Source organism: Sinocyclocheilus anshuiensis, unplaced genomic scaffold, assembly GCF_001515605.1.
Source record: "Sinocyclocheilus anshuiensis isolate Anshui unplaced genomic scaffold, SAMN03320099.WGS_v1.1 scaffold375, whole genome shotgun sequence".
Taxonomy (NCBI): Eukaryota; Metazoa; Chordata; class Actinopteri; order Cypriniformes; family Cyprinidae; genus Sinocyclocheilus; species Sinocyclocheilus anshuiensis.
In genome coordinates, this window is record NW_015549594.1 from 871,048 (window position 1) to 876,907 (window position 5,860).

Here is a 5,860-nt window from a genome sequence, read left to right on the forward strand (position 1 = left end):
AACCACCACTGACGTTGAGGGAACCACCATAAAGGGTTGCAGTCCAACAAATAATCAGATTAGTGCTTTTTATTTATTTATTTGTTTGTTTGTTCATTCATTCATTCATTCAATGACTCATTTGTAAACTACTACCTCAATCCATGTGGTTACCAGCTTTGCAAGTAGGAATAGGTATCATTTACGAACCCTAAAGCTATGTGTTGTGTACCAGTCCTGTTACATACTACGTTTTAAGGTTGAAGATCATTGCTAAAACGTCTTTGCTCCCACCCTGAGCAACTATCATTGCACCACACTTCATTTTTTTCCTACCAGTATTCTTGTGCATTGTGCCAAAAACAATATTTTTCTTTAAAAAAAAAAAAAGGACGAAGAAAAATTTTGCTCCTTTGAAAATGCATCTGGCATTTTAATTTTAGTAAAAGCTACAATTAAGCTACAATATAAGATACAACTCCATTTAACCCATTACATTTGAACAGTGATAAATTAGGATAAGCTTATTAACTGATACTTCAGTGAAAAACACAAAATTATGTTGTTGTTTTCACACTACAGTAATCAGTGCGAAATGTGTCAAAGTCAAAAGTTCAGTATTCTATTCATTACATCTCTAGTAAGTCATTCAGGCACAAATGGCATCATTTCCTGGGAATTACCCACATTGTATTTGTTGAAAAAGATGTGAACTTACAGGATGGTCAACTCTGTAAAAGAGGTCATGTGAGTTCAGTGGTTAAATTCATACAGTCACAATCAGGTATGAGACTAAGGGCTTTTCCCAGTAACACAAACTGACTATTGTTTCCTCAAGGACACAGGTTTCTAAAATTAGACTGTTTTCTTGAACCAAAAAGATTTCTATGGATCTAATTTAAAAGGTAATTGAGATTTATTAGTTATAGACCTACTGCGCAAGAATTTGGCCCTCATAAATCCATGCTTATGGAGTGTGGTACTCTTTGTTATTTGTTACTCTTTCTTATAAAGGGAGTCGAGACAGAGCTGCCATCAGGGGGGAACAACCAGGAACATTGTCCCAGGCCCTGGGACTAGAGGAAGCCTACTAAATCAATGCTTCTTAATGTATGGAGGCTGGGGTCCAACATTATAATTTGGTCCCGGCCCTGTGAATTGAGCTCTGTGTTCAACAAAATCATTTCAAAAGGTGTTCACTACATCAGTAGGCAATTAAAAAGGTTAGAATTGTGAGAATTGTGAGAGTGACAATATGATGAGTCACAAATCAAACATAAGAAAAGCAATAGTGTGTCAGTTTAAGACTGAACAAATGCTTCCAAAAACACATGAATAATCCTAAACAGAGTAGATCTACGGTCAAAAATCAATGACCTGAAGTTGTTTGGGCCAAAGTGCCATCAAACTACCATTTGGAACTGATGTACTTGCAGTAAAAAAAAGCTTTGTTTAGTTGTTGTTGGAAATTTTGTGAATGTTAGATTTGTCCAATAAAATGACATATTTCATAACTGAAAAAGGCCAGTGAAGTGTTAATCGAAAAAACATAAATGCATTTTTTTTTAATCTATTTTGCTGAGGTTTTGATTCTTAATATAATATTTTATTATAGAGAGGATATCAATTTATTCGGCCAGGCTCAAGAGGTTTTCCAGAGACATCTTGAGTCCAGACCTAGATTACGTTTCTAACAATTAAAAACTATTAAAAATTGATTTTAACCTGGGCACCTGGTTAAATATGTTACTTGGACGCAAACCAGAACAGTTTCTTTAAGAGAATGAGATTCTTTTTCATGTATGAAACTTTTCTTAAACAACACCGTCAGGGAAGTTCCCACCTGTCTGTGCAGTAAGTTATTGTTAAAGTCCTCAGATTGAGTCAACAGTATACCACACCTCAGGTTCAGTTCACCTCTCTTCTGCCTCTCCCCAGTCTTTGCCTCCACACCGCTCTTGAGAGATATTAATCTACGTGCCAAAACATTCACCACGGTTTACCGCTCTACACACATGTAGAATAGTAACAGTAAGTAAAACACGTAAAAGTACAGGTATGGGTAGGATAGAGAGTAAGAATGAGTCTTTCACAACTGAGTCACTAGAAAAGAACAGCAGGTGATTGTACATCCTCATTCAGATAAGATCATTTAATTAGCACATCTTTACCGTCAGCTTCCACACCATGGGCAGCAAGAATGAACAAGCTAAAATGGCTCTTGAGTCAGAGGTTTTACATAAGCTTCAAAATGAATCTACTAAAGTTTCTCTGAGAAGCACATTTATTGGTTTGATAGATTTAAAAATATATTTAAGTATCAGTTTGATAAAAGCAGTAAAGTTAATCTCAACAAGCCATGAGTGTTAATATGACTTCCAAAACCATCTACAAAAATCAATAAAATATTTGTTTAGTATGTTGTTTTGGTATCACCATGATGATGGGTTACCCCAAATTTCCTTACCCGTTTAGGAGCTCAATTAAAATTTGAAAATTGTTGTATTCCAGTGAGGTTCGCTCTTCTCAACTAATGTTGTCACTAAGTGGTCCACACTCACTGTTGCGAGTGCATCTCTAAGTAAAGAGCGGCCCCGTAAATTATTGTCAAAATGGGCTGCATGGGCAGACACACTAAACAATGCCCCTGCAAGCCAGGCAATCATTCACACAGAGCATTGGACAATCTGGATATCTGCCACGAACTTGCTTGTAGTCATGGAAAGCCTTCGATTTTAACCTTCCACAGCAGCCTGACTGGCTTATCAACAATTATGGCTGATGTCCAGTGCAGTCATGGGTAATCGAGTAAAATATCTTTTTTTTTTGTTGGCAAATGGTTTGCTATGGTCATTTTTATATTTCCAACAGTGCTGTGGAGCTTCATCGCAAAGGGCCTTAGTGTGGCACACTGATCTCTTGTATTTGAGAGAGAAAAGGTGCTGATCTCTGGTTGCCAGTGGGCAGTATCAGGCAGAGCCATCTGTTTCCACTGCAATCAAGAGGAAAAGGAGGGCTGCAGTCACGTCCAAACACAAGCCGCTCATGAAACGCACCTCTGTGCTGCATCTCTGACTCACTAAACCAGTCTTAGCGATGTCAGGGGGCTCTATAATCTATGTGAGAGTTATCTCAAAGAATATCACTGACAAATACTTTATATAATGGAAAATTTGTTGTTCATAATCATGATAAAGTTTCCACCCCTAACTCTCTGTATTCTCTGTATTGTTTTTAGTCATGCGAAACACATGAGGATATTTGAGAGGATGTTGGAAATAAATGACAGATGCACAAAGGTCAACACGTTCCAGCATGTCTGGACATGTCTGCAGGTGTATCAATAAACTAGTGGAGTTTAAAATGTGCTGTCGAGCCAAAAACACAAACAGTGGAGGCAGTTGAAAAGCCAAGACCTTTGAGAGGGGAAAACCATAAATAGTTTTTTATATAGACGAAAACTCTGTTTTCCATAAATCAACTAGTAGATAGCTGCATTACAGAACTGAAACTTTTACTTTTCTGAAGAAAAAGTAGCGTTTGACGCCAAATGCTTACCAGAGATTTAGAATGGTTTCTTGGCTATGTGTTGCTTGGTTGTTAGGTTGGAGTACCAACCTTCAAGCAACGCTGTGATTGTTTACTGAAAAGTTAAAACTATTAAAAGTAGTTTTTGTTAATTGAAATAAACTTGAAATAAAATAAAATATAAATGTTAGATGAAAATGTTATTTTGGCAACTAACTAAAAAAAACAGGTTTAAGTTGAAGTATAAAAATAAATATTGAAAAAAAAATGAAAACACATGACAAAATTATTAAAATTAAAACAAAAACTGAAAATATTAAAAGAAAAGTTTTTAATTTTTTTCTATAAATACTAAAATAGTAAATTGCATGATTATGCCTCTATGTCTCTTCACATCTCTGTATGGCTTGGGTCTCTCCTTCAATGAAATATGAGATTTCTGACCATTTGATGTATCGTTCATATCCAGTAGAAGACATGTTATATTGAGATTTAATACTTAGGCTTAGGGGTTTGTTCATAACCTTAGTAAGCACCTCAGAGACTGATGTAAAGGGTCAACTTGATCTAGTTCAACATGTGATTTTGATGCACAAGGAGTTAGTAGCACACATTGACCCAACAATACGAAATTCAGCAACAAACTTTTTTATCTGTACTCAGAGGCCTGAGGGCTCTAGTGTTACACAATTTAAATACTACGTACGTCAGGTCTAATGATGTCACCCAACTGAAACATTTAGAGGAGCACTGCATCAGTCTGTACTCAATCTGGAGCTGAGATAACGGAGACGATTTTCTTGTCAGGACACAAAAGTCAGAACGAAAATGAACAAATCATTCTTTCTGAATTGTAAATCGTTTACTGAAAAGAACTGGCTTTTTGAGCATTTTTGAAACTTAATAGTCACTGGTGAAAATATCTAATTAAAATAAAATGTCAAAAGTTTTGTTCCACAGAAGAAAGAAAATCATATACGTTTGGAATGACATGAACAACAGAATTTTCTTTTTTAGATGAACTATCCCAATAAGAAAAGCCACAGTAGAGATCTATTAAAGTAATGATAATTACTAATAAAGTTACCACCCATCTACAAGTCAAAACATTTTTAATGGTGTCAATTCAATGGTTTCCATTACAAAATATAAGATGGTACAAAACATAAGAAAGCCTTTTAAGGATATTTAATCCATAGTTTAAAAAAAAGATGCATATTCAGACCCGAATTGATATTTTGACCTATTATCATATCAAAGTATTCTGTTTCTCTGCATTATTCATCGAGACTAACGCTGATGCATTTTTCATTGACTTTAATCATGGTGTCAGATAAACCTCTTTTCTAAATCACAATTAAATGAACGTTTCATACACAGAACATTGGGTGTGCATATTGTGGCACGCAGACGACACGACAAAGAGACATAGGGTTTAGTACGTTTCAATCAAAAAGCAATACTTTTATTCAGAATGATGGATTAAATTGATCAAAAAATGACAATAAAGACCTTTACATTATTAAAAATAAATATATTTCAAATAAATGCTCTTTTAAACTTTCTATTCATCAAAGAATCCCAAGAAAAAAAAAATTGAGCAGTACTATTTTTGACATTGATGTTAATGAGAAATGTTTCTTGAGCACCAAATCAGCATATTAGAATTATTTCTGTATTTGCTGTATTTTTGATCAAACAAATGCAACCCTGGTGAGCATAAGGGACATTCTTCAAAAAAATCAAAGTCTTTGCTAACGTGTTAACCATGGTGAAAGTAAGAAATGAGACGCCGGCTTTTTAACCTAAACATATGACTTTGTCTCATAAATATCCCACAGCTCTCATAACCTGACGTTGCAGTTGTTTGATGTTTTGAGTAAGCCTGCATGAGTAAAAAGTAACAGTAAAAAGCTGGGGTGTGTTTCTCACTCTGACTGATCAATCCGCTGTCACCCACTTGCCAGTTTTTCCAGAGGCAGTCTTAGAACCAGTGAATCATATTCGGGAACCACAACAAAATGGAGTCAGACAGGAGTTTTGTTTCCTTTTGGCAGCTTCCTCCATTTCCTTAGCACAACTTCATAGCACTCTGCCCCCTCCTTGGCCAGGTTCAGCTGGTGGGCTGAGCTGAGAGTCACTGCTGAGTAACACAAACTGTGACACTGTTGGCCAGGTCATAGCACTTATATGCTCTAGTGTAAATAAACTGAGAGACCCTTGGCTTATACAAAAACATGTGAGCTCAACCCATATTTTTAGCCTTTAGTTACGTCAAAAGTATTAAAGGGTCCTCATGTTGTTCCAAACTTTTGTGCTTCTATTTTTGTCCATACAGTGAAAGTCAATGGAG

General features: G+C 35.8%; 1 protein-coding gene across 3 annotated transcripts in view; it reads right to left on the minus strand.

Moving 5' to 3' along the window:
• dynlt4 (dynein light chain Tctex-type 4) overlaps positions 1 to 2,522 on the minus strand; it is a 4,018-nt gene extending 1,496 nt beyond the window's left edge. The window contains exons 1-2 of one of the 3 annotated variants that reach the window (XM_016446851.1): positions 2,447 to 2,515; positions 1,881 to 1,952 (exon numbers count right to left, since the gene is read on the minus strand). The gene's annotated coding sequence lies outside the window, so the exon portion shown is untranslated. Of the gene's footprint in view, positions 1 to 1,822; positions 1,953 to 2,446 lie in introns of all 3 variants that reach the window. The other 2 variants (XM_016446849.1, XM_016446850.1) reach the window with 2 other exon arrangements.
• Between the last annotated feature and the right edge of the window lie 3,338 nt (positions 2,523 to 5,860).